Here is a 24828-nt window from a genome sequence, read left to right as displayed (position 1 = left end):
CACAGGCTGGATTGTTAACCAGGTCATAGACTAGGCCCTGACTCTGGCCACAGACTGAACCCTGATCTTGGCTGTAGACTGGATCCCGACCCTGGACTCAAACACAGCTCTGACCATGCTTTCAGACTTAGCCTTGATTCTGGTAATAGACTGAGTGCTGATCCTTATCTAAGACTGAGCCCTGACCCTGGCCACAGACTGAGCTTTGATCCTGGTCCCAGACCAGGAGAGCCTGACTCTCCTGCTAGACTGAGCCCTGATCCTGTTCCCAGGCTGTGCTCTGACCATGAACTAACCCCTACCCAGATCACAGACTAGACCTACAGCTGGGGGCTCATGGTGAGAATGTAGCCAACTCAGGGAAAAGCTGTCCCTTTAGAGGAAGGGGCAAGAATGGTTTTTCCTGGGAAAAACAGAACAGGCTCAGGGTCTGGTGTTGTTTCACTCCTGGATTTGAGGGATCATAAGTCACAGAAGAGCCAGACTCAAAGGACTGCTGCAAAATCACATCTGGCAGAGCTTCTCAGCCAGTTTAGTTCCCAAATAATGGAGAGATTATTCCTGCGGCTATCCATCAGGCAGAGATTGAGAACATTTCAATGAGAAGGTGCTTTAATGACTCTTCAAGGATTTGGGGCCTAATGAAGCACACATCAGAGGACGATTTAATCTTTCCCTCATAAAACCCTCACAATAAGATCAACTTCAGAATCCAAATTCATCCTGACATAAAAATGTGAGATCAAGACAGTCTCGGATCACTGATAATTGTCTGGGGCTAATTGCTATGGTCTCGGTGCGGGGTGTGTGGGAGGGGCTTGGGAGAAGCCAAAGGAGGGTGGGTGTGGTAGAGGGCATCCTGGGACATGCTGTGCTGTCCCCTGTGAGGCCCCTGCAAGGAGGAGAGTGACACGGGAAGATAAGGTCGAAAAGGTACAGGTGGGCAGTGGATGGTCCTGCTCACTCTGGTCCTGCAAGGAGGACCCTTTCTCCCCAAATCCCTCTCCAAATGGGCTAGTGGTCCCCAGATGTCCCACAGCCACCTGACTCCCAGGGAGCCATGAAGGGGCCAAGCCATAAATGTAATAAATAGCGCTTATGAGAGCTACTAGGGAGAAAACGAGAAGGAGGCCGTGATGGAATGATCCAGGCATGTGTGGGCTGGATCCTCATCCTTAGAACTGGCTCACCAGCTCTCTGAGGGTAGAAGCAGGGCACTCCGAGCACCAGCTCCTCTTGTTTCTGCCCACACTTTGCTGCTACCTGGGATGACACACATCCTCAGGCCCCGCCCACCGAGGAAGCAATGTCACCTTCTTCTCACAAATGCTGGATTTTGCCCATGCCAGAAATTTTTTTTCAGGAATGGGCTTTGATATGAACAGAGCCCTGCCATTGATTTCAAAATGTATTTTATAATGTGGCAACAAAATAGGGAAACACATTTTATAATAATTAGATGGTAAAAAATCAAACTGAGTCAAGCTCTGGTCAGTGCACAGTATAGTCATTTGTACTAAATTTACATCCATAATGTATTGCAGAGCCAGAGACGGTATGAGATCATGTAGTGGGACCCTCCTCTCATTTTTTTTCTTACTAAAAGAAGACAGCATTCTTCTTTTTAAATTTTTTTTTTATTTGAGAGAGAGAGAGAGAAAGAGAGAGAGATAGAGAGAGAGAGAATGGGGGAGGGACAAAGGGAAAGAGAGAGGGAATCCCAAGCAGGCTCCATGCTCAGGGCAGAGCCCAATGTGGGGCTTAATCCAATGACCTTGGGATCCTGACCTGAGCTGGAATCAAGAGTTGGAGATTCATCCAACTGAGCCACCTAGGTGCCCCCTAGAAGATAGCATTCTTAAGTGAGACACAGGCACCTTAATGGAAACAATGAACAGATTTTACTAGAAAATGTTTTTTAAACTTAAAAAACTTCTATCCTGTGAAACAAAACACAGAGTAAAAAGAAAGCAGAGTGGCAGGAAATATTTGCAGCATATTCAACCAAGAACTACTCTACTACTGTAGGAAGAATTTCTGCCGATCTGTAACAAAAACACAAAGATGCCTCAGAAGATTAGGCCAAGGGTGTGTGCAGGTAACTTCTAGAAGAACACTGGACTACAGTGATGGCCATAGAGGTGGGTTGGTCAGATCTCCCTTCAGAAGAACTTTTGGTAGGAAAAAACAGCTGATTGCTTTGGCCTCAAGCTAAGGCAGCTTTGGATCCACTGTGGTGGTCACACCGGTTCGTGCTTCCCCTAGTCTGTTCCCAGCCAGTGACAGAGTCCCTCAGCTTTGGAAACCACACCACTGGTCTGCTCGAGGCTTTTTCAGAGCAGCGCTGTGATCTGAGGATCATTCTGCACAATCCTCCTTCCCCCTCTCCTTTGGTAAGCGTCAGACCTGCACGTGGTCTGAAGGCTCTCCCATCCCTCCCACATCCCTTTGTCCCCAGTAAGGCTCTTCTTGCCTGTTCAATCCTGTCTTCTCAGAGGACCCCAAGTAACACAATGATAGAACCAAATGTAAAGAATTATTGAATCACACTCTATTGTACACCTGAAACTAATAGAATGCTGTATGCTAATTATGCTGGAATTTAAGAAAAATGCTGTTCAGCCTTGCTTGTAATTAAAGTAGCACATGGGGTGCCTGGGTGACTTAGTTAAGTGTCCAACTGTTGATTTCAGCTCAAGTCATGATCCCAGGGTCGTGGAACTGAGCTCTACATTGGGCTCCGTTCTGGGCATGCTGCCTACTTAAGATTTTCTCGTTTCCTCTTTCTCTGCCCCTCCCCCACTTCTTCTCTCTCCCTTTCTCTCTCTCTTCCAAATAAATAAATAACTAGCACAAATTGCAATGTGATATTATTTGCTACATATCAAACTGATGAATACTTTTTTTTTTTTATGTCTTTTAAATAATCTTTATGCCCAATATGGGTCCCAAACTCACAACCCTGAGATCAAGAGTCACATGCTCTACCTATGAGCCAGCCCAGGCGCCCCTGACAAGTATTCTTAAGAGATCATTAATACCTTATTTAGTGGGGGGGGGGAGGGGCGGACAGAATGAACCTCTTTCTCATCCTGTGCTGGTGCCAGGAGTATAAAGTTTACATATTCACCCATTCAGCATTTCCCTTCAGGAAGTCTGCTCTACAGGATATATGTGTAGATGTACAAAACATACACAAGCACGGTGGCATTACTTACATCAGTCAGAAAGTAGGAAATAAGCTAAATGTGCATTAATGTGGAATATTTGCATCAGTTATGGAGCACCCACACAATATAATTTCCAGCTGTTTGAAAGAAAGAGGTCAAGTATATGACATGAAAAGAGGTTTGTGATGCCAAGTTGAGTAGAGAGGAAAAAAATCAACTGAATAATATACTGGGTAATACCCTCTGAATAGAAAAACCCTTCATTAAATGAGTTTGTATGCATACAAATTGGTGAATCAGTGCAAACATCTGGAAAAGTAAACACTGAATTGCTAAGATCATTTGTCTTTGGGGAGGAGGGTGGGATTGGGTATAGCTATTACAGGGGGCCCTCACTTTTTGCTCCATTTCCTTCTTTATTGTTTACATGTTTCAGAGTGAACATGGATTATTACTTTTAATTTAAATGAGCAATACATAGGAAGAAAAAAGAGGCCCTAGAGTGTAACTGCTGGAATGAGGATTGACCCTTTTGGGAGGCCGTGTCCATGTTCCAGTCAGTCTGTGCACAGTGGTTGGAGTCTCCTGGGAATGCCCTTTAGTGGCTGTTAACAGTGGAAGAATTTTGCTCTCTTTCTTGTTTTTATCCTTTAAAATTACTTTTACAAAACTGTTAGCAGGAAGTGACGTTGCTCACTTTGATCCTTGCCTTATGAACCACACCTGACTCTAAATGTTTTCTTACTCTTTTCAAAAACCCATGACCTGAAGGCCAAATGTGCTACTGCTGAAGATATTGTAGGGACTCATTCAAGTTCTCTGGTCTCAGTTTCCTCACCTGTGTTGGAAAATGTTGGATTAAATGGCCCCCGTGTCTGGCTGATGTTTTAGGTTCTGAGGCCCTGGAGTGGAGCTGCCATCCTTGGCGCACTCTGGAACAGCTGAGGTATCAGAGAAGCCCCCCACAGTCCTCCGTCTGACCTTCAGCCAGCTCTTCCAGCCTCCCCTCGCAGCCCCCACCATCCAGCATCACCACTCTGAACGTGTCCCTCTGTCTATGCCCTCCCCATATCCAGCTACCCAAACTGCCCTGCCCACACTTTTATGATCTCCTCTGATCAACCCATTTGGATTTCCATTGCATTTTCTCTATAGACTGTGTGTTCTGCAGAAGCCAAAATAGTTGCTTTGTCCTGCTCCCAATATGATCAAGCACATCACATACACTGGGGGGAAAAGACCCTGAACTGACACAGTTTGAGACTCATAAACCCTGAGACAAACACAGTCTTTTAGGGTCTCCCAAACAATGTAGCCTCAAATACTTCCCGTAAGTCTGGACCCTCGAACAAAGACAGTTTTGTCCTTGGTTCCTGCTATTGCGATCTCTGCAGATACTTTTGTGAATCTGATCATTGTGTGAGAAAGTTGCTGTTTTCAAGTCATGAACAAGCTAATGCAAACCCAGCGAGCTAGGGCATTTTGCAATTGTTTTCCTTGAAATAATTGCTGTGTTTTGTATTTGGTGAGCCAGTCCTTCTGAAGCCTGACTCTCTTGTACTCTTTGCAAGAAAAACATTTTTTTCCTTTTCTTTTCTAAATACTTAAGTTTCTGAGTGTTTCCTTTGACAGATGGGATACCACACTACACTAATTCGTGTTGTATTCTTGCATTCCCTATTCTAAGGTGGAGAGGCTTTTGTCTTTTTTGCTAAGGGAAGCTTGTATTGTAGGGTGACAGGAGACATTGCCCAAAGAACGGTCTCCTTCCTGATTCTGTTATTTTTTATCACCAAGGCTCACTGAGTACAGGGCGGTTCTGCAAAGTGGGGAGGGAGAGAGGCCTTTGGTGGAGATAAAGTAGAACCAAGTGGACAGAACTAGGGGGTGGGAGGGTAGGGAGAGAGACAGACAGAAAAGAAGAGAGAGAGAAAATTCCCAAAGACCAGGAAGGACGTGTTGTTTGGGATTCTGTGAGCAGAAGGGAATTCCTGGAGGTAGTTTGATGGAGACAGGATGACTATGAGGTGGTTTTAAGGAGGTAGGTCCCCGGCACTGGGTGGGAAGTTTACTGAGCCCAGCTTGGCACAGGGGCAGCACTGAAGGAACCCCAAGGGCTTGGGCAATATCCCTAACAAAGGCAACCAATAGGCCTAGGGCCACTGGACATCCCCAAAGCCGGCTCTGTGAAGATCCTTGGGAACATTTACAGGATCCTGGGGGACAAGAAAGAAACCCCACATATGAATTTCCTGCCAGCTCTGTAAGCTGAGACCTGAGATAGGTTTAGAGAAAATATAATTATTGTGATATTTCTTGCCTTTCTGAGCTTAACACCCACTACCACTTCTTCCAGGACTTAGCACCATTTCTCTTGTATTGTCCCCAACCTATGCTCCCCAATCCCCCCACTTCCTGCCCTCCTTATACCCCACCACCTTCAGAACACCCTTTTGTTTGTATGTCTATCCCACTCCTGATGGTAGGACCCACCTATATATTCTAATTGTCCACAATACATGGGACCTTGTACCTAGGAGGTGCTCAAGAAATGTTGATTGAAATGAACTAAGTTGCACTGAATTGTGTATAACCACCCTCAGCCTCCCAGCCCTACTGCCTTCTTTGTGTCTGGTTAGTAATCACCATGTTTGCAGAACGGAGGCAGGTGAGTGTGGGATTCCAAGGTGACCACTTTGGAGGACACAAGATGAACCTGAATGTGTCAGTTTGAGTGTGTTTGTTCAAAAGCGTGTTAGTGACCTGGTTTAGTCACGGGAGACTGGCGAGCAATGGGTCTGTGCATCTGCGAAACAAGCCATTTTATGCCAACCCTTGCACAGGAGCTGGTGCTGCTTGATCAATTAACCCCATGCCCTTGTCTTCCATCTGTGCTTGGATAGAGATACGCAGCTCTGCGGTGAGCGCAGAAGGTAATATCCATCCTTCGAATGGGCTGCATGTGCAAGGGTAATTGATGGCTTCCTGGGATCTGGAGAAAGGGAGAGAAAGAAAGGGAGAGAGATCTGAAATCAATTGCTTGCTGTCTGCACAGAGTGGCCAGCCCCACCCGCTGCTGGGAAGGACAGGGGGCATCAGCTATGGCCTCTTGTAAGGGACACCAGCCGACCAGATGGATGAGACCTGCCAACGGCTGTCGGGAGGACTTGTCCTCTATCCTCAGCCTCTGTTCCACTTACCTGGCAAAGAAATGAGTCCTGGATTGTGCCTAGGGCCACCCAGACACCTGTCAATTGGTGAAAATGATCTGTTTTAATAGATGATGTCTGGCTAGCATAAGTATGCTAGCCTCCATCTGAATTACTTTTTAAACTTGGTTTTAAATAAGTGAGGTTATTGGCTATCTGAGTTCCATCTTACGAAGAATCACACAGCCTCTGCTCCTCCTACCCTGGCTCCTTCACTTGTCAACTGTGAGCTCTTGGGTTTACTTAGCCTCTGGGACTCGGTTTCTCCATCTATAAACTGGGAATAATATTAATACTTAACTCATGGACCCTTCTAGAGGGTTAACTGAGATAGATCATCCATGGGATGGTCACTCAGTGCTGGATGGTCTGTTGCAGATTCAGTGGGAACTTTGATGTGCTGAGTAGATGATTTCTGGAGATGTTCAGTTTCTGATTCTGTAGTGTCTTCTACCTTTGCTAGACTAACAGCTCCATGAGTGTTATTGCTACTGCTGTCTTGTTTACTGCTGGACTCTCAGAACTTGGCATTGGGCATGGTTCAGAGAAGGTGCTCAGTAAATATCTGTTTCAGGGAGAAGAGAAGAAAGATGATATGGTCATGAGGCAGGGGCCCAGGGAGGGCTGAGGCGGCCCTGAGGGTTTGGGGTGGTCCATAGTAGGTAAAAGTGTCTGGGCATAGTTGTGCTGGAGTGAAACCGTGGAACAGGGTTCCAGGGGCCAGTCAGGGACACTGTGCGGAAAGGTGGTCTGGAAGATTTCTCACGAGTGTCGCACTGACTTGGATGTGTGTGGGCAGCAGGCCCAGGCTGTCTCAGCATAAGCATCTATCTGTTTGGCTGGGGCAGAGTGTCTACATGAATGGACACCATCTGTGGCAGACAGGGTACAGTGTCAGCCACAGGATGACAAGCGAGGGCTTCTGGAAACTCACACCAGTTTTGGAGTCATACAGATATGGGTACAGATCACACTTTTGTGCCCTGGACAAATCATTTAACTCCTAAACCTCAGTCTCCTCATTATATTCCTAAAGAGAGGAACTGCAATGCCAGCCCCACCAGATGGCCAACTGAAATGAAGAAATACATGTAAAATGTCTAGTGCAGTGCACAGTAGATGCTTAATAAACACTGGTTTTCAACACCCTCCCTTTTACAGATCACTGAAAAGGCAATAACTTTTTTTTGTTGTTCCATTTGAAAGAAACTAAGTACTTTGCAGACGTCTCTATTTAGTGAGTGATGGAGCCACAAATTCACTGTAGGAATTCAGTAATTATTTTTGAAAATGTGAAGTTTTTAAGTTCCTGCAGCTTTTTTGACTAGAAAGTAAAGCTGGAACCCGCGTCTGACAGTCCCTGTAATTACCTTGCAGTGAATCAAGCTAAGGTTTGTCTTTGTGCCTGAGGTTGGTGTGGGCTTCGCTGCCCCTCACCCTCCACACCCACATTTGAAGGTGGCAGCTAATTATGACTTATGGTGCTGTCTGCTTGAAGCTGGTCTGCCTGCTTCAGGTAGGGCGGGATGGGTGGCCCCCTCCCTGTCAGACAGCAGTCAGGAGATTCAGAGATGGCATGGCCTCCATTATCAAAGGGCCCAGCAGCTTTATTATTAAAAATAAATAAAGTCTAGGGATATGCACTAATGCTGGGCTGCTGACAACCTATAATTCTCATGGTAGTGGCAAGATGTATTTTTCTTTCAGAGTTTTGTTAAGAAGTGATTTCCAAGGGGGTGCTATGTACACTGAGGCTGTGAATCAAGGATATCTTTTTTACTCTGTGGGGGCAGAGAAGGGAGGCCAGACGGGTTCCATTACTAATGGGGCTGTGTGAGTCCCGAGGTCATAAACCCTTCTCAGACCAAAAAGGGGGTTCTAAATAGCAACTCCCTGACCTCCAAGAGTGTCTGTCTATCCATCCATCTATTGAATCATTGATCTGTCCATTCATTGATGCGTCTATCCATCCATTTACCCACCATGATTCCAAGTACTTATTGAACACCTTTCTCAAGATTCTGGAGGTAACAGTAATAACAATAGCAATGGCAGCAGCTAATGCAGGCAAAGATGGATAATATGGTGGCCAGGCTCTGGGCTATGCACCTCATCTGATCTTCAAAACAATGTTTTAAGTTAGGGACTGCCATTATTATCATTTTGCAGATGGGGAAATAGATGCTTCTAGAGGTTATACGACTTAACTAACCTTTCAATCCAGTCAAGTTGATTCCAGAGTCCATGCTCTTACCCACAACTCCACTGCCTCCCAGTGTCTCCCTTTGATCTGGGCCACCCCTCATGAGACAGCATCTGTGGTATGGGTTCATAGATGTTGCCTAGGTTTGCCACTGGAGTCTCCATCTCTCTTTTGGACTACTGTTAATCAATTCAATGGGCTTCAGGGAGTGGGGTTTCATGAAAATTCTCTCATTCTGCAATAACATCACTAACAGTAATAATGATTGTAACCATAATAAGAGCTAACATGTATTGGGTTAGTGCCTCTAGTTTAAGTGCTTTACGAGTAATTTCTTGCACCCTCACATCAACCCTATGATGTTTCTTCATCAAATCCCCACAATTACTCTTATTTTATAGATGAGGAAACTGAGATATAGGGAGATTAAGCAATTTGCCATCTTTCTGAAAGTCTTCCTGTGACACTTGGGAATACACTTGGCTGCAAATAATAGAAATTCTGTCACTTACTTAAAGGATGATGATGATGATGATGATGATGATGATGATGATGATGATGAGACTTTAATCTCACATAACAAGAAGTCCAGAGATAGAGGGTCCAGGGATGGTGTGGCAGACCACAGGTACCATCAAGGACTCAGGGCTGGGTTTCCATTCCCCTGTTCTTAATATGTTGGTGCTTTGGTTGTTGAACTCATTACCTATGGTTGCAAGATGGCTGTTCTCTTTCTATTGTCATCTCTGGGTGCTCAGGCAGAAAGAAGGGGGTGATCTGAAAGCAAAAGCTTTCCCAGAAATTCTCAGTAAGTTCCCATTTTATTTCATTTGCCAGAACTGTGTCACACATCCATGTGGAGCTGCAAGAGAGGCCAGGAAATTGACCTTCACCCATTCCTTTCCAAGTTTTATACAAAATTTATACAAAAGGAAGGTAAGAAAGAAAGGGTTGGGGTTGGGTATTGGAGAACCTAACCTCCAGTGTCTACCACATTCCCTCATCTATTTGTGTTGCTGTCACTGGGTATCTTTATTGTTTTTCAATCTATAACTTTTCCCTTGCATTTTTTAATTTTTCATGACATTGACATTTTGAAGAGCCCAGGCTAGTTGCCTTATAAAACATTTCACATTGTTTCCTCTCTGTTGCTCAAACTTTTAAAAAGAAATTGAGATATATTCCACATACCATAGAATTCACTGTTTTAAAAATGTATGATTCAGGAAAACAATATGAAAGTTCCAAATGTATAATTAACATATGATCCAGCCTTCCCACTTCTGAGTATATATCCCAAACTACTGAAAGTAGGGACTTGAACAGATATTTGTATAAAAATGTTCATAGTGGCATTATTCATAATAGCCAAGAGGTGGAAACAACTGAAATGTCCATTGATGGACAGTTGGATAAATAAAGTGTGGAATACCCATGCAGTGGGATAGTATTCAGCCTAAAAAAGGGAGAAAATCCTGACACAGGCTACAACATGGATGAACCTGGAAGACATTATGCTACATGGGATAAGCCAGGTACAAAAGGACAAATATTGTATGATTGCACTCAGAGGAGGCACCCAGAGTAATCACACTCATAGAGACAAAGTCAAATGGTGGTTGCTAGGGTCAACGTTTAAGAACCACGATCATTTACCAATAAATTTTGAATTTCTTTTTCTTTAAAAACTGGAAAACCTGGCCTCTGTGGGTCAAGGTTCCCATGGGAAGTACTGGCTAGAGATGAGTAGTGACTGTTTTCCTTCAGTCAGAGCACTCGCTCTCCAGTTTGCCACAGTCCTCAGCACTCCCTGCTGGTTTGGCCCAAATGTTGGTAATAGTAGACTGTTGAGTTTCAGAGGCTGGAAGCATGAAGACCACATGATCCAACTGCTTGGACTAGGGGTGAGGCTGTGGGGATGGAAAGGAAAGGGTAGATATGAGGGAGTCTCCAATCATAAAAAGTCATCATCTGGAAACAATAGACCTGAGGGGTAACAGGATGGGCCCAAAGTCAAATAAGGTTTGGAGTCTGGATAGGGAAAGTGATGGGGTTGGAGGGCAGGCATTGGAAGGCAGGGAAACTGGAAGGGGGTGAAGAAACATGGCATTGGGACATAATCCTGATCTCCCCCTCCACCCCAAAGAAACCCCCTCCAAGGCTGCCCTCGCTTTGTCCATTTCCCAGAGCTGTGCAGTTACACTTAGTAGGATTCCTTTATGTTCTCAGGTGTTTGGGGCCTTTGCAAATGCTTAGGTCACCAGGAGTGACATCAGGAATTGTGGGCTTTTCCACAGCTTTGACTTGTGTTGCAAATCAGACAAGCCGGTGCTCTTTGAATTTCTTCTCTGCCATGTCCATCTGGCCAGATGCCAAGAGGCTCAGGTGTGGCTTGGGGGCTGAGCTTTGGCGCCTGTCCACAGTAGCACTCACGGCAGCTTTCCCCACAGTGCTCACTTACCATCCCTGGGAGCCGGTCCATTGCTTACAGTTGAGGGAATTTTCCTTCTGTTATTTCCTTCATTATTGCTTCTCCTCCATCTGTCCTGTTCACTCTTTCTAGAATTCCAAATGGGCACTTATGGAACCTCCAGGATTCATTCTATATTTCTCTTCTCTTGTCTCATATTTACCTTTTTCATCCCTTTCTTCTGAATTTGGGGGAAATCACTCACACTGATCTTCCAAATGGCTAATTTGGGTTTGGCAGTATCCAGTCCATTGTTTGGCCCCCACTACATTTAGATATTTTGATGACCATATTTGCTTTTCCTACTGAAAGTATTTTCTGATTTCAGCACGTTTCCTTCATAGATGCAACATTTGTTTAGTCTTGTTTTGTTTTTATGTTTTATTTTGGAACAGTCTTAGATTTACAATAAAGGTGCAAAGATATTACAGACAGTTCCCACATACCCTTCACCCAGATTTCCCCAGTGTTAACATCTTGCGATGTGTTTTTGGATCTTATTGCATATATTTAAGAGATATTTCCTAAAGGTTTCTCGAGTGCAGTTGCAGAAAAACATTTGGAGAGACTGCAGAATTGGGCTGTTGTTTTTGCCACAAAATATTTTCCTATGGTCAGTGACATTTCTTTATTTTCTTATTTTTTGAGAGATTTATGTTTGCCCAAGACTGAGATGGATTCTGTCAGATATTGCAAGAGTCTCTGCTCAAATTTTTCCCAAGGAATGAGAGGCAGTCTAGTTACGTGTATGTGTGTGTGTGTGTGAGAGAGAGAGAGAGAGAGAGAGAGAGAGAAATAGGGTGGAGGCATTTAAAGGGGTGCCCTCCCAGCTAGGTGGATCCTCCCCTATATTCATATTAGTTGGACATATTAGTGAAGACAACAGCATTCAGCCCCGAGTGGGCTCCACTGCCCACTCTAGTACCCCACTGTGGCAATGACCCCACTCTGTTTGACCTACTACCCTCATGTTCAGAAAGTTTGGGTTAAGTCTCTATTTAGTTTGGGTCTTCCCAGATCCTGAGTTAAGAATTTAAGTGGGTCCTGGGTGACTCAGTTGGTTAAGTATTCAGCTTTAACTCAGGGCATGATCTCATGGTTCATGAGTTCGAGCCCTGCATCAGGCTCTCTGCTGTCAGCCTGGAGCCTGCTTCAGATCCTCTGTCCCTCTCTCTCCCTGCCCCTCCCTCCCCAGCTCACTCACATGCTCTCTCTTTCTCTCTCTTAAAAATAAAATAAAAACATTTAAAAACTGCTTAAAAAAAGAATGTAAGTGCAACTAGTTTACTGGATAGGTGATTTCAGGACACATCTGACGGAGGAAGTGAGGAAGTGAGTCAGGGAAGGAAAGGCAGCCAAGACAAGGTGCATAATCAGGCAGGTTACCTCCAGGGACACCTGCAGCTTATTCCCACCAGGGAACTCTGGGAGCCAGTGGAGCGCACGTGCCTCAGATTTATCCCACCGGAGAGGTGAGGGAGCTGGGGTATTTTTATAGAGCCTGCTTCCGGGGGCTTGCTACTTCTGCTTCACTTCAAACAGAGTTGGCTCTGTGGTCAGAAAGAGTCTTCAGACAAAACCTTGCAGGTGCTGGTGGTTGGGAGTCAGACCAGGTGTCCAGGGAAGGAAGTGAGTGCCGAGGTGAGTCTGGGCCTGAGGTCACGTGGGCTCGGCGCTTCCTCTAGACGTGTTGCTGTCCCCGCACTTCACACCAAGTTACGATTCGCCCCTTGCCAAGTGTCTCAAATCTCACCTTTTCCTCCAGCCCCTGACTCTCTGAGCTTTTACTTTTTTTGGTGGGAGGATAAAACAGGTCTAGCAGAGATCTATACTGCCTACTTTCTGGGATGGACTGTTCCCTTGCTTATTTTGAATTGTGAGTGGGCCAGTATGCGCCTCAGCCGGGTGCCATCTGTGCCATATCCCAGAGACCTCCCACCATGATTCTGGCTTGTTGAGAACACCCATCTTTGTCTTCTGACACAGAGGTAGATGCTTCCCTTTTATCAAATTTTTAGATTTCTCTATTAATTTTATATTTGTAGAAAGGAAGAAAAGGATATAAATCTATAGGCTTAACTTGGCATCTCAGAATGCAAGTATGACTTATTTCCCAAAGGTATTCTGAATGCATTATCTTGGGGGCATTTGAACTCATGTGTATTTAATTTAATAACAGTTATAAAAAAAATGGCAGGAAGAAGCAGCTGCATTATCCACTTGGTTCAAAGACCATGTGTGTTTCCCCAACATTAACTTCCTGTACTTAAACTGACAAACCCTAGATAAATGCAGTAATTCCCTTACCTGTCACCGTGATCAGCTCTTTACCTCCAGCAGCAACAATTGTATTTCTCATTAACTTGTCCACTGCTGATCCTTGGAGTGTTTGAATCTTAAAAAAAAAATTGTAAGAAACTGTCATAGCTCCTGTAAGAGACTGAAGAAGTAAAGAAAGTAAGCTATTGTGGTTTTCTGCTGGAGATTAGGATGCTTCTTGGGTCTTGAGCCAAAATTTCATCCTGCATTCCTTCTCTGTCGTTGGTGCTAAATCTCACAGAAGCTATTTGTAGTTGATGTTGCTCTGGCATGCGATGGGCAGAGGAGGAGAGGCTTTAGTGGGATGCCTAAGAGAAGATTGTGCATTCTAGAAGGTCCAGATTGCAAAGAAGGAAGTTGGGATTTGAAATCAGGAGTTCTAGAATGACTTCATATGACTTCACAGGACTTTAGCATCATTGGCAGAGTTGAGGTCAGACTGAGATTCTAACATTTCTCTAGTTTTGTACCAGACTCGAACGTCATAGCTTCTTGAATGTTTTTGAAAGTGGTTGGCTGTTGGCCAAGCCTGTCTCCTCATCTTTCTGGGCACATAGCTCGGTCATGCTTCCCAATTTCTCTTACATTTGAGTGTGGCCCTGTGACTTATTCTAGTTGATGAAATGGGAATGGAGTGATGGGTGTCACTTCCAGAACCAGCTCCTGCAAGCCTCTCAGGTGGGCCCTCAATACACATCCCATCCAGGCCATATGGGAAATGTGGAGGTCTTGGAAGCTACATGATGGCTCCTCCCCACAAGAGAAAAGGAGCCTGGGTCCCTGAATCATCCCTTGGAGGAGAGCCATCTGCTGATCCCAAACACCTCTTTAATCTTTATGTGAAAAGAAATAAATTTATATTGGGTCTGAGCTACTGTGTATAAATATTTTACAGCAGCTCATATTATCTTGACTAATGCAGCCCAGGGCTGGAGGCAGACTGGAGCCTCTGCTCTCATCTGCATCTGAGTCTGCTTCTTGAGGCACCCGACCTGGGACAGTTGGTGTGAGGCGCGGCCTGACAACACAAGTGTTAGCATGGGATTTTGGATTTGGATCACCTGCTGTCCAGCTGGCAACGAGGACTGTATCCCTGGTGGGGAGGTCAAGTACTCGTAGGTGGCAGTGGAAACGTGAACAGTCTCACCAGCGGTGAGCTGTGATGGTGCTCCGAGGCCGGGAAAGCACTAGGTGATGACGCAAGGTATCGGGACTTTGAGAAGTGGGAGCACAAGGTCTCTAAAAACTCAGAGGAAGTGGACAGCTATTGCTAAGCTCAGTGGACACATTGAAGAAAGATAAGGGAAGACTATCAGTGATTAGTGGGCAATTAAAAGCCAAGTGTGAATGCCAGAGGCCCTTGTTGGTAACAAGGGAAGGAGCTGTCATCTTCTAAAGGCTGAGGGCAGAGAAAGCTGAGACCCAGCCCTGGACTTCATCTTGAGAGTAAAAGAAGATTATTTCCAACCTAGTTCCATCCATTAGCTGTGGTGAGGGCCCTGGTTGGGAAAGAATGGGACTGTGACACATGTGACAGGGACATTCGTTATGTTGCACCCCTACTCTTGAGGCCCAGATTCCCTGAAACATCTGAGTCTGGAGGTGGCCTCCAGCCCTGACTTCTATGTCTGAAAGTGAATGCAGGGGCCTCAGATCTTCAAGGTCTCCTGCTCCTCCAAAGATCTGCCCCTCCCTCCCTCTTGATCAGAGGCAACACCAGGGTTAAGTCTCAACAGGCCTGGTGAGGGAGAAAATGGGATAAACCTCAAAGGTGTTGCGAGGTTGCCTCTCTGCCCGTGGGAGCCCTAGGTGCACGTGGGAGCGAGTACTAGTGTGCCGGGTCCGGGGAGGGTGCTGTAGAGCTGGGTCCTAGAGGCTGTCCGGCTGGGAGCACTCTGCTGGGACACGGGGTGTAGGGCTGTGGTGAGGGCCCTGGGAGCTGTGCATACGTGCCAGCAGCAGGGCTTCTGGAAGCAGGAGAGAAGCCCTGTGGGCTGAGGGGGTGCTCAGACGTGCTGTCCAGAGCCCCTTGCAGGACTGAAGGACTTCCTCCTTGGGGGTGGGGGTGAGTGTTGCAGCTCTCAGCTCTCAGCTGTGGGTCCTCCGTACAACTGCTGGGGCTGAAAGGAGCCACTTCTCTCGAGGTTCTTTCTCCTGCTAGGGCAGCTGTCCTGACATGCATATGTGGAAGCCCAGCCCCCTTCCTCAACCTGGGACAGCTCTGAAGGGCCACCCTTGGACGGAGGGTCCCATGGAGTCAGCTGATGCGTTGTCACAGGGCAGCTTTTCTTTTGCTGCCTTCCACAGGGAGCAGTCCCAGGAGCATTTGCTGCTCTCTAAGTCTGCTTCCTGGGGACTCAACCTGCTACAGCTTCTTGGGAAGGTCTCTCTGTGTAGACTCACATGATGCTTCTGGGTAAATCCAACACCATGCTGCTCTTCCTCTAGTGCCAGAACAGGTCACTGGAGCAAGGGCCTTGCGTGAAGAAAGATATATCCTGAAACGCTGGGGACCCCGTCAATGCAGAGAGGTGTCCACACCGTGAAAGGCTCAAGGGGACTGAACCAAACAAAGGAATGGGTGATCACACCCCTAACTCATGCCCATCTGGAGCCCGTGCTCATTTAATAGTGGAAGGTTGACGGAGGTGGTCTGAAGTCCTGCTGCTGCTGATCCCAGACACAGTAATCCTCTATCCATGCATCCCTGCGCCCACCATGTCTCTTTATTCTAAGCACACTTACTGGCGAGTACTGTGCACAAGGCTTAATCATAGGCCCAAGGGGTTAGGAGGTGAATAGAACTCAGAGTCTGTCCTCAAAGACCTCACTGTTTAGGGAGGAGACACGAATAGTCACAGGTCAGGGGCGGCGTGATAAGTGTAATTCCCAGCGCTCTGGGAGCCTGGAAGATAGAGGACCACACTCCCCGTGTCTTCCCAGAGAAAGGGATGGCTGAGCCTGTCTTTGAAATGTGAATAGGAGTTCTACAGTTTGGGAAATGGAAGGTCAGTGGTGCTTCTGTCCAAGGAGATGACGCCTTCAACACTGAAGAAGAAAGAAGGATTGCCTGGCATGAAATTAGGATCTGGTGAGGCAGAGAGGGAGAGACAAGTGGCTAGAAGGTAGGTGGGGGAGTGTCAGGGTGGGCTATTCAGAATTTATTCTGTGCACAGCTGGGGACAGAGGTGACCTTTGCAGGATGGAACAAGGGAGTTAAATACAATATAAAGAATGAGCAATGAGAAGTTGAGGACCAGGTAGGAGGCTACTGGGCCGAACCAGTAAGGTATAGATGGACTAGAAAGGGCATGGACTGGAAAGTCAGGGAGGGCAATGGGGTTGTTGAGGGGACGGAACCAACAGAGAGCTCGGTTATGCCACATGCAGCAGGTGAGGGAGTGTATCCAGGCTCGGGTCCTTTTGTTGTTTCTTAGGAGTTTGAGCACATGATGATGTGAGAAACTGAGAGGTGATCAGAGGAGACACAAGTTCATTTGCAGGATAGAGGGAGGGGCTAACCACTCTCGGAAGACTCCAGTTTACTCCTCCTGGAGGGGAGTACAGAATGGACCTCAGCACACCCTGAACACTGTGGGAGATGGGCCCTCTCACCCACGTTGTCTTAGCACTGTTTGTGTTTATGTGGCCCGACACAAAATTAGACACTTTGGGTACTCCAGTCACACTGTGGATCCTCTTTAATGTCACATCTTGTTTGAACCCTGTGTGGGATAAGTATTTTTACTTTGTTCAATCCATGGTTAGATTTGGCCCAACATCCCAACCTGGCAAGATCTTCCTAAAACCTGATTCTGTCATTCAATGAGTGTGGGAGAAAATTAATCCTAGCAGCTCAAGGCTGAATCCTAGGATCTTGAGCAACTCTTCATCCCCATTTAGAACAGTCTGATTGCTCAAGGTTGGGGTGGGTGGGGAGCACATAGGGGACCATTGAGGTAAATGTCTTGTTCTGTAACAATTATGTGAAAAGCTGGATTTATGTATTGCGTGTGATACAGAACCAAAGCCTAAAAATGAAAAGAGAGAGAGAGAGGGAGTTGAAGCAGGTCAGGCAAGATGCCCAAGCCCCAATCAGATTCAGTCCTCATTTATCTCAAGTTCTGAACAAAGACTGAGGTCAGCAATCGTTTCCCAAACCAGTTCTTGCTGTCTCAGCCTCCATGGAGCTGCTCCCAGTTCATGTGAGCCAAGACTCACTGTCGTTCACACCTTAGTGACTCTGGGCTGGGCCTCAAGCACCCGGGTGGGGAGCTCAGCCATTCCTGCCCTCTCAGAGCTCCTGGGCAGGTGGGAGAGGCAGCTGATGATGTGGAGTTCTACCTCTGCCCCCTTCTGTGTGATGGGAGCCTAGCCCCTAGAGGCAGCAAGGTCCGGGGACAAGGCGGGGGGCAGGCCAAACACGGACTTCATTTGGAGCCTCAGTTTCATCAGCAATGAAATGCAAATAATAATCTGTGCTTGCTGTGCCTGAGGGTTAAACCATGTACTGGCGATGACCAAGTGAGCACCCAGATAGATGTGTCCAGAGGATGGGGGTAGGGGTCAGGGAGTCAGGCCTGCCAGAGTCCAATCAATACAAGGGTCCTAGGAGCCCCTGGGGAGATGTGTTCTAGACCCACAAGTTTGGCTTGGATATGGTGGACCAAACCAGAGGGGAGCTTCTGAGCCCAACGCAGTGCCTGTCACTAAGCAGGTCCTTGGTCTTACCCATGGGTCATTCCAAAGCTTTCTGGAAAGGTTGCTGTACTAAGACCACCGGGAAATCCTATAAGTCTGCAGCTCTCACGCCAATATCTACAAGGAAAGGAGCTAATCCCCTCAGCTGATGCCAGCCCTCTCCACACGTCAGATGCCCCACGGAGCCAGGTGGAGCTGCAGAAGCTCTTGGCAGGTGCAGACGGCACTGCTGCAGACAGCCTGGTTCCCGAAGAGGGGGTCGGTAGAGACGGTAGAGGTAGAGACGGCAGGACAGCCAAGAGCAGCCTCCAGGGATGTTCAGGAAGGTGGGCGGGGCTTCTCAGGGGCGTGGCCAGGGAGTACCGGCGAGATGTGAGACTTAATGTTCTTATTGAGCTCTGGGTTTTTAAACGTTGTAGTACAATGCATATAAAATTGATCATTTTAAAGTGTACGAATCGGTGGCATTAAGTACATACACAGTGTCGTACAACTGTACCACCATCTAGTTCCAAAACATTTTCATCGTCGCCAGTGGAGTCCCCATTAGCAGTCACTTCCCCTCCCATCCCGGGCCCCTGGCAACCACTAATCTGCTTTGCCTCTTCTGGACATTTCATAAATTGGAATCCTTACATATATGGCTTTTGTGTCTGGCTTCTCTCAGCACAGTGTTTTCGAGGCTCATCCATGTTGCAGTGGGAGGCAGTATTTCAGGGTCCTCCACACCAGACACACAGATGGAAATCAGTCTTACTCTTCCAGCTTTCCCAAATTCACTTCCACCAGTTGGAGCTCTAGGTTCCTCCTCTCAGAGTGAAGGGAAGTGCTCCTGGGCCAGGGCCGGCGCCCTGGAGACGCCCAGGAGTTGTGATGGGTTGCACGGGGAGGGTGTGTGGAATTCGGGGCTCCGGGCTGGGCTGACACTAGTCGCCAGCGCTGCCAGGGGGCAGCATGTTCCTGCGCTGCCGAAGCTCCGGCGGAGCTGGAAGCGGCTGGGCTCTGATCACACTCCCCGCGTTTCCATCATGCATGTTTCAGATGTTCTGCTCCAGCCAAACAAATTGTCCGGGCTTAATTTCTGAGAAATCATTGTCAAGAATTGCTGAACCAGTTTAATTCTAAAGCACATATTTATACGGGGCTTCAAAATTCACATCCTCGCACACCATTACAAATGGAAGGGAGGGAAAGTTTAATCAGGAATAAGATTAGGTCTGAGCAGGGAGGGTGGAGGAGCGAGTGGCAGGCGCAGCTAAAGCAGGAACTTGCATTTACTGAAGGTAGCTTGGGCAGCCGGGGCTGAGGGTCGGGACTCCCCCGGGGCTCAGATCCATGGACAAGCTAGTAAAAAAAAAATGATGTATAAGACGAGCCCAGGGCTGTGGGTCTCACGGGACCTCCGAGAATTCAGGGTGACATGGCCTGTTTAGTTTTGGTTCACTAGCCCCTGCCAACATCTCCACTGTCCCTGCTCTTGTGTCCCCTGCCTTACCCAGGTGCTTGCCCTCAGCTGAGGTTGAAGGGGGCACGTAAGGTTGGTCACATGGCAGGAGGCAGTCGGAGCCTGTAATCTGGAAGAAAAGTGTCAGGGAGATCCCTGCTAAGGGAGGTCCCTTGCCACACTGTGGCGGCCCATATTCCTCAGCTGCAGAAGGTCTGTGCATGTGGCACCTTCCCAGGGAGGCACTGACACCCCTTCTAGTGAGGTCCAGGGGAGACAGAACCACTCTGCCCCAGACTCGGGATGGAAGGCATAGGATGAAGGGGAGGAAGGCTTTGGGCTTGGAGATAGCAGAACTTCTAGCCAGACTCGCTGTGTGGTCTTGGCAAATCTCTGCCCCTCTCTGGGCCTCAGCATTCTCATTTGTCAAATGGGTGTGTTGGATCCATTCAGGTTCAGAAACAAACATGACTGAGCAGCTTTTATATGCCAGACCCTGTGCTAAGATCTCACACTTTCATGATGTTTAACTTTCAAAACAGATCCCCAGGGAGGCATTATGGGCCCCATTTTACAAATGAGCAAATGGGGGCTTAAAGAGGCATGTCCCACAGGTGGCAGGAACTGTAGGCCTCACACACCTATCTGCAGTCATAAGGCAGCTCAGCTCTGACCCCCAGGTCTCCAAGCAGGTTTCCAGGAGACTCCATATCGGGTCTCCCTGGATCTGTATCCTGCCTGGGAACCATGGACCGAAGTGGATTTGGGCCGTGGAAACTCGTGGCCACCACGACTTCAAAAGGGTCATCTCAGAAGGAAATCTTCAGTCTGAGTCAGCTTCATTCACAGTGCCCAGTACAACATTATGAAACTTAAAAAGATTTTTTTAATGTTTATTTATTTTTCAGAAAGAGAGAGAGAGAGGGAGCAGGGAAGGGGCAGAGAGAGAGGGAGACACAAAATCTGAAGGAGACTCTAGGCTCTGAGCTGTCAGCACAGAGCTTGATGTGGGACTCAAACCCATGACCTGAACCGAAGTTGGATGCTCAACTGACTGAGCCACCTGGGCGCCCCTATCAAACACTTAAGGGAAATGAAGACTAAATCCACATTACATTCTTTGACACACCAGGCAGTATAGCTCCATGAACACTGGATTCAGAGAGGCTTCTGTGAAAATCTCACCTCTGCCACTTACTGGCAGGGTGGCCTGGAGCAAGTTGTCTGGGCTTGAGATTTCTCCTTTGTAAAATAGAGTTGGTGATGATTTAACCCCTTTATAGAAATTTGGTGGGGTGGTCTCAATAAACTGTCTCTTTCACGCACTGAATGGGAAGTCTGAGGTTTGTACCTGTTATCAACGGAAACCCACTGCACACGTTAAAACCTTGTAATGCTTGTAACAGCCCATCTTCAAGACACAAGGGCTGAAAATGTTGGGGATGGGTAGGCTTGGAGTTCGGGGTGTGTGTAATTCATTCCACACTTTTCAAGGCATTGGCCATAGGAATGAAGAGTGGGCTTCCTCCTTCTGCTCAGCAACCTTCAACTTTATTTATTAAGCTCAGCTTTGTGTTTAATCTTTCTTTTTGTGGCGACACAGCAAAACACCATAATTTTCTAATACTCTACAGTGCCAACATCTTGGAGGATTTCAGGACAGATCCTAATAGCCAGCAGTCTCTGCATTGTAACAGTCAGATGCAAGAATCCTTGAAAGGCATGCAACTCTCTAAAGCCGAGAACTGAAGCAGTTTTCCTCTAAACATTTATTACAAATACAAGCGTTATTTGTATTCAGCACAGACCAAAGAGACTAAGCAGTTGGTCCTTTTTATTGCCGTTGAAATCTGGCCTGATCTGGCAGCCCTTTTTAGAATCACACGCTGAATAAAGTTCCCAAGATATGTGGGGAAGTGTGACAGTTTCTGTTTGTAGCACGGGTGTGCGGGGTGTGGGGGTGTCTGCCTGCATGGGTCTCCAGGGAGCCAGCAGGCTGCAAGCTTACCTCACTCTGGGTTGAGATGGAGGTGAGATTGAGAGTCAAGATTGCTATACGAATGTTTATTTTTCACAAAGTTAAAAGGTCTCCAAGGTCAAATACAACTTCAGAAACTCAATTCCAAAGTCCGTGGCCAGCTTCAGGCATGGCTTGATCTAGAGGAGTCTCAGGTTGGATTCCCTAGAAGCAGAGCTTGCAGTGAGGGTTCTTGTGCATGTGATTTATTAAGGGAGTACTCTCAGGAGGAGCGGCAAGGGAGTGAATCTGTAGGCAAGACACGACCCAATGAAGAAGGTGGTTTCAGCTGGAGTCTAGCCGCAGTCTGATCCCATGAGGAGTTCTGGAGTATGAATCACATCACAGAATGGTCCCATTCTAAGGCAGGACACTTGGCCTTTTGTACTCCCATAGAAGGCAGGCATTGGCTCTGGGCTCCCTCTGGAATGTAGAGCATAACCTCCTCAGAATTTCTAGGCAAAATGAGTCTCGGTGGCTATGGACAATGTTATAAAGAAAGGTCCAACTATGAGCTGTTGGCAATTTTAGTCAACACTTAAAATGGAAGCATTGGTCTTGTAAAGGGGTTCTGACCAACAGACTCAGGGTCTCATCCTTTACCCCATGCTGAGGTCTGTTTCTTGGCCCCATTCTCAAATAGAGTGGGGACAAGATGATCCCTGAAGGCCCTAAGTTTATGTCTTCCATGCAGTTTATAAAGGAAAGAGGCCTGATCTCTCTTGTGTTAAACATTTTTCCTGGACTAACCCTGCATAATTTCTTGCTCATCCCTCTAGTAGGGAAGGTGGTGGAGTTGGCTGTAATTAATATGGTAAGGCTCCCCACAGTGGGTTTATATTTCTAGAAAAGGGAGGGATGCTGAGTAGGCAAAAAAAAAAAAAAAAAAAAAAGCAGCAGCGACCCCCTGCTAGGCTCTGACATCCCATTTAAGTCAGAAGGGCATTTGGGATGGAGGGGACAGCATGTGCACAGCTGTAGGGCTCTATGTAGAGCCAGACATTTGGAGAAGCAGAGGTGGGCTAGGCTGATGGGAGGAGGCAGGTTGCGAGGGAGCAGATGGGGAGGACTGAGATGAGTAGGTGGGTCCCATGGACTGACAGAGGAGTACAGACTTTATCCTGAAAATTATGGGTTTGGTTTGAGGTTCTTTAGAGTCTATACTGGACTCTTCCTTTTATGCCATTCTTCCCCTAGGGTTTGGTATCAAGCCACCAGTAAGGCTAGAGATTGTGCACTCAAACCCAACCAGTACCAATATGAAAGGGATCCATTCCAGGGGCACAATTTAATAGCAGGGCTGCTGGGCAGTGGTCACATGAATTGTGGGGTAGGTGGGCATCACCTATGACATTTGAGGCCATAGTCTCATTTTGAACATGTCTCAGTCCAGAGCTGAGGTAGGAGGATGTTGACCAAGTCTGAGTAGTGGGTCCTAAACGGGCTCTCAAAGCCAGCTTTGTCTTGAGGGGAATCGATTATTCTATTCAGGGAAACTGAGGCAGGAACTCGGTTGTGATGGTCAGGTCAGCACACAACAGGGAGCAATTGGAAGATTATAGCTCTCCTCAGGGAGTAAGTGAGATTCCAACCCTCTTTCCACAGGAAGCCAGGGTGCCAGGTGTCAAAAAGGAAGTTCAGTTTATTTTTGCTGCTATAACAACCCTCATCATTTTAGTAACCCAGTACAACTGATTTCTCCTTATGGATACCCTGGCTTCTTCTACCTTTTGGCTCCTCCGTTTCAGGGTCTATGTCCAGTGAAAAAACCACGTTTGTTTCCTAACTGCCTTCCCCAGAAGAGACACAGATCACTTTTGCTCATCCTCTCAACTGGTGACAATTGGTCACATGACCTCACTTAGCTGCAAGGGTAACTGGGAAATGTAGTTCCCGGCTGTGCTGTGCTCCACAGAGAGCATTGTAAGCCACAGAAGGGGAGCGTGCATTTTGATGAACAGCAGGCTGTCCCTGTCACACGGACCCAGCAGACACTCCGTTCTTGAGAGGCTTCAGCCAGTGCAGCTCGAAGCGAGATTGTGGCTTTGCTTGGCCCACAAGCGCTGCCCCCATTGCAAGTCAGCCCTAAAATGGTCTGAATGGATTTGAACTTTTTCCAACCCAACAGTCTGTGGAATTGGACCTCGGAGATAAGGAGTCAGTGAAACACGGAGCCTTGCAAAGTACACAGGAAAAATTAACCAATGCATGAAATGGCAATTTCCTGAGAGTGGGACCTGGGTTCTGGGAAAAGCTTCTGAGTACACAGGGCTTCTGATAAAGCTGGTTTCCCTCCCGTAGCCTCTGTTTGTGCTTGGGCTGTGCTTGATCAACTCGATTTCTATTTAGAATCAAGGGCCTTCTCCCACCCATTTATTCCTGGCCTTCTGGATCTGCAGTGAATGTGTGTAATGCTGAATTCCTAGCCGGAGGACATTCTCTCAGCAGCTCCTTGTAATGATCTAAATATAGACACCTCACCTCGGATGAGAGCAAGGAGGAGAGAGACAGCTTCGCAGACGCCTTGCGGTCGCATCCTCAGTTGGGGCAGAGGATGGCATTGGAGTCTCGGCCTTTGTGTTTACTCTGTGTGACCCTGCTGAGTCACAAAGCCTTCAGTGAGGCTCCTACATCTGCAGAATGGGAACAGCTGCTGTTGCCATGACAAAAAAACAGATAAGAAGTCCAGAAGAGTTTTGCAAACTGTAAAGTGCTGTGGTAGCATCAGGGCTCGTGGACAGGGTCCGTGGGCAGTTTCAAGGACAGGCTCTGGAGGCAGGCTTTCTGAATTCATGTCCTGACTCTGCCACTTCCTGTGACTTGGGCGAGTGACTGCACCTCTCTGTACCTCAGCTTCTCATTTCTGAAATGAGATAATACTAGTTTCGCCTCATGAGGATGTTGAGGGATCCAGTGAGCAAACAGATGTAAAAATCTTAGCACAAGGTCTGGCCGGCAGCTCCCGCTCAGCAAACACTCGTGGCTCTTACCACTCCACATGGGGCTTCTGATTTTCTGTCCATCGTATCTTTGCTCCTTTTGTTTCATCCGGCTGCAATGCCTTTTTCCCAGTCCCTGTGGGCGTGGATCCTATTCCTCCTCTTGAGGCTCTGCAACAACGGCCATTCTTCTAGAAATCCCGCCCTGATCCCAGAGTGCCAGGCAGTGTAAATCCAGGGAATGGCTAGTGCGTCCAGTGGTCCCACCACATGGTAGAACTGCCTGCCATCACCAGGAGAGCCTGTCCTCCAGGGTCTGAAATTCCTGTAAGTCATCTCTCTGCTGGGAGGCTGGG

General features: G+C 47.2%; 2 long non-coding RNA genes across 2 annotated transcripts in view; one reads left to right on the top strand and one right to left on the bottom strand.

Moving 5' to 3' along the window:
- Positions 1-21427, top strand: part of LOC115275273 — a 29919-nt gene extending 8492 nt beyond the window's left edge. Inside the window, exons 6-7 of the long non-coding RNA XR_003901453.1 lie at positions 9420-9518; positions 21151-21427. This is a non-coding gene — a long non-coding RNA (uncharacterized LOC115275273). The remainder of the gene's footprint in view (positions 1-9419; positions 9519-21150) is intronic.
- LOC115275271 lies at positions 5906-13705 on the bottom strand. The gene is made up of 6 exons (XR_003901451.1): positions 13360-13705; positions 11044-11141; positions 10239-10492; positions 9095-9444; positions 6371-6417; positions 5906-6162 (listed from the first exon to the last, which is right to left on the bottom strand). It is a non-coding gene; the product is annotated as an uncharacterized LOC115275271 (long non-coding RNA).
- Positions 21428-24828: the final 3401 nt, after the last annotated feature.

Source organism: Suricata suricatta, chromosome 12 (assembly GCF_006229205.1).
Source record: "Suricata suricatta isolate VVHF042 chromosome 12, meerkat_22Aug2017_6uvM2_HiC, whole genome shotgun sequence".
Classification (NCBI taxonomy): Eukaryota; Metazoa; Chordata; class Mammalia; order Carnivora; family Herpestidae; genus Suricata; species Suricata suricatta.
The sequence above is the reverse complement of the archived record's forward strand: the minus strand, read 5'-3'. Positions and strand labels throughout refer to the sequence as shown.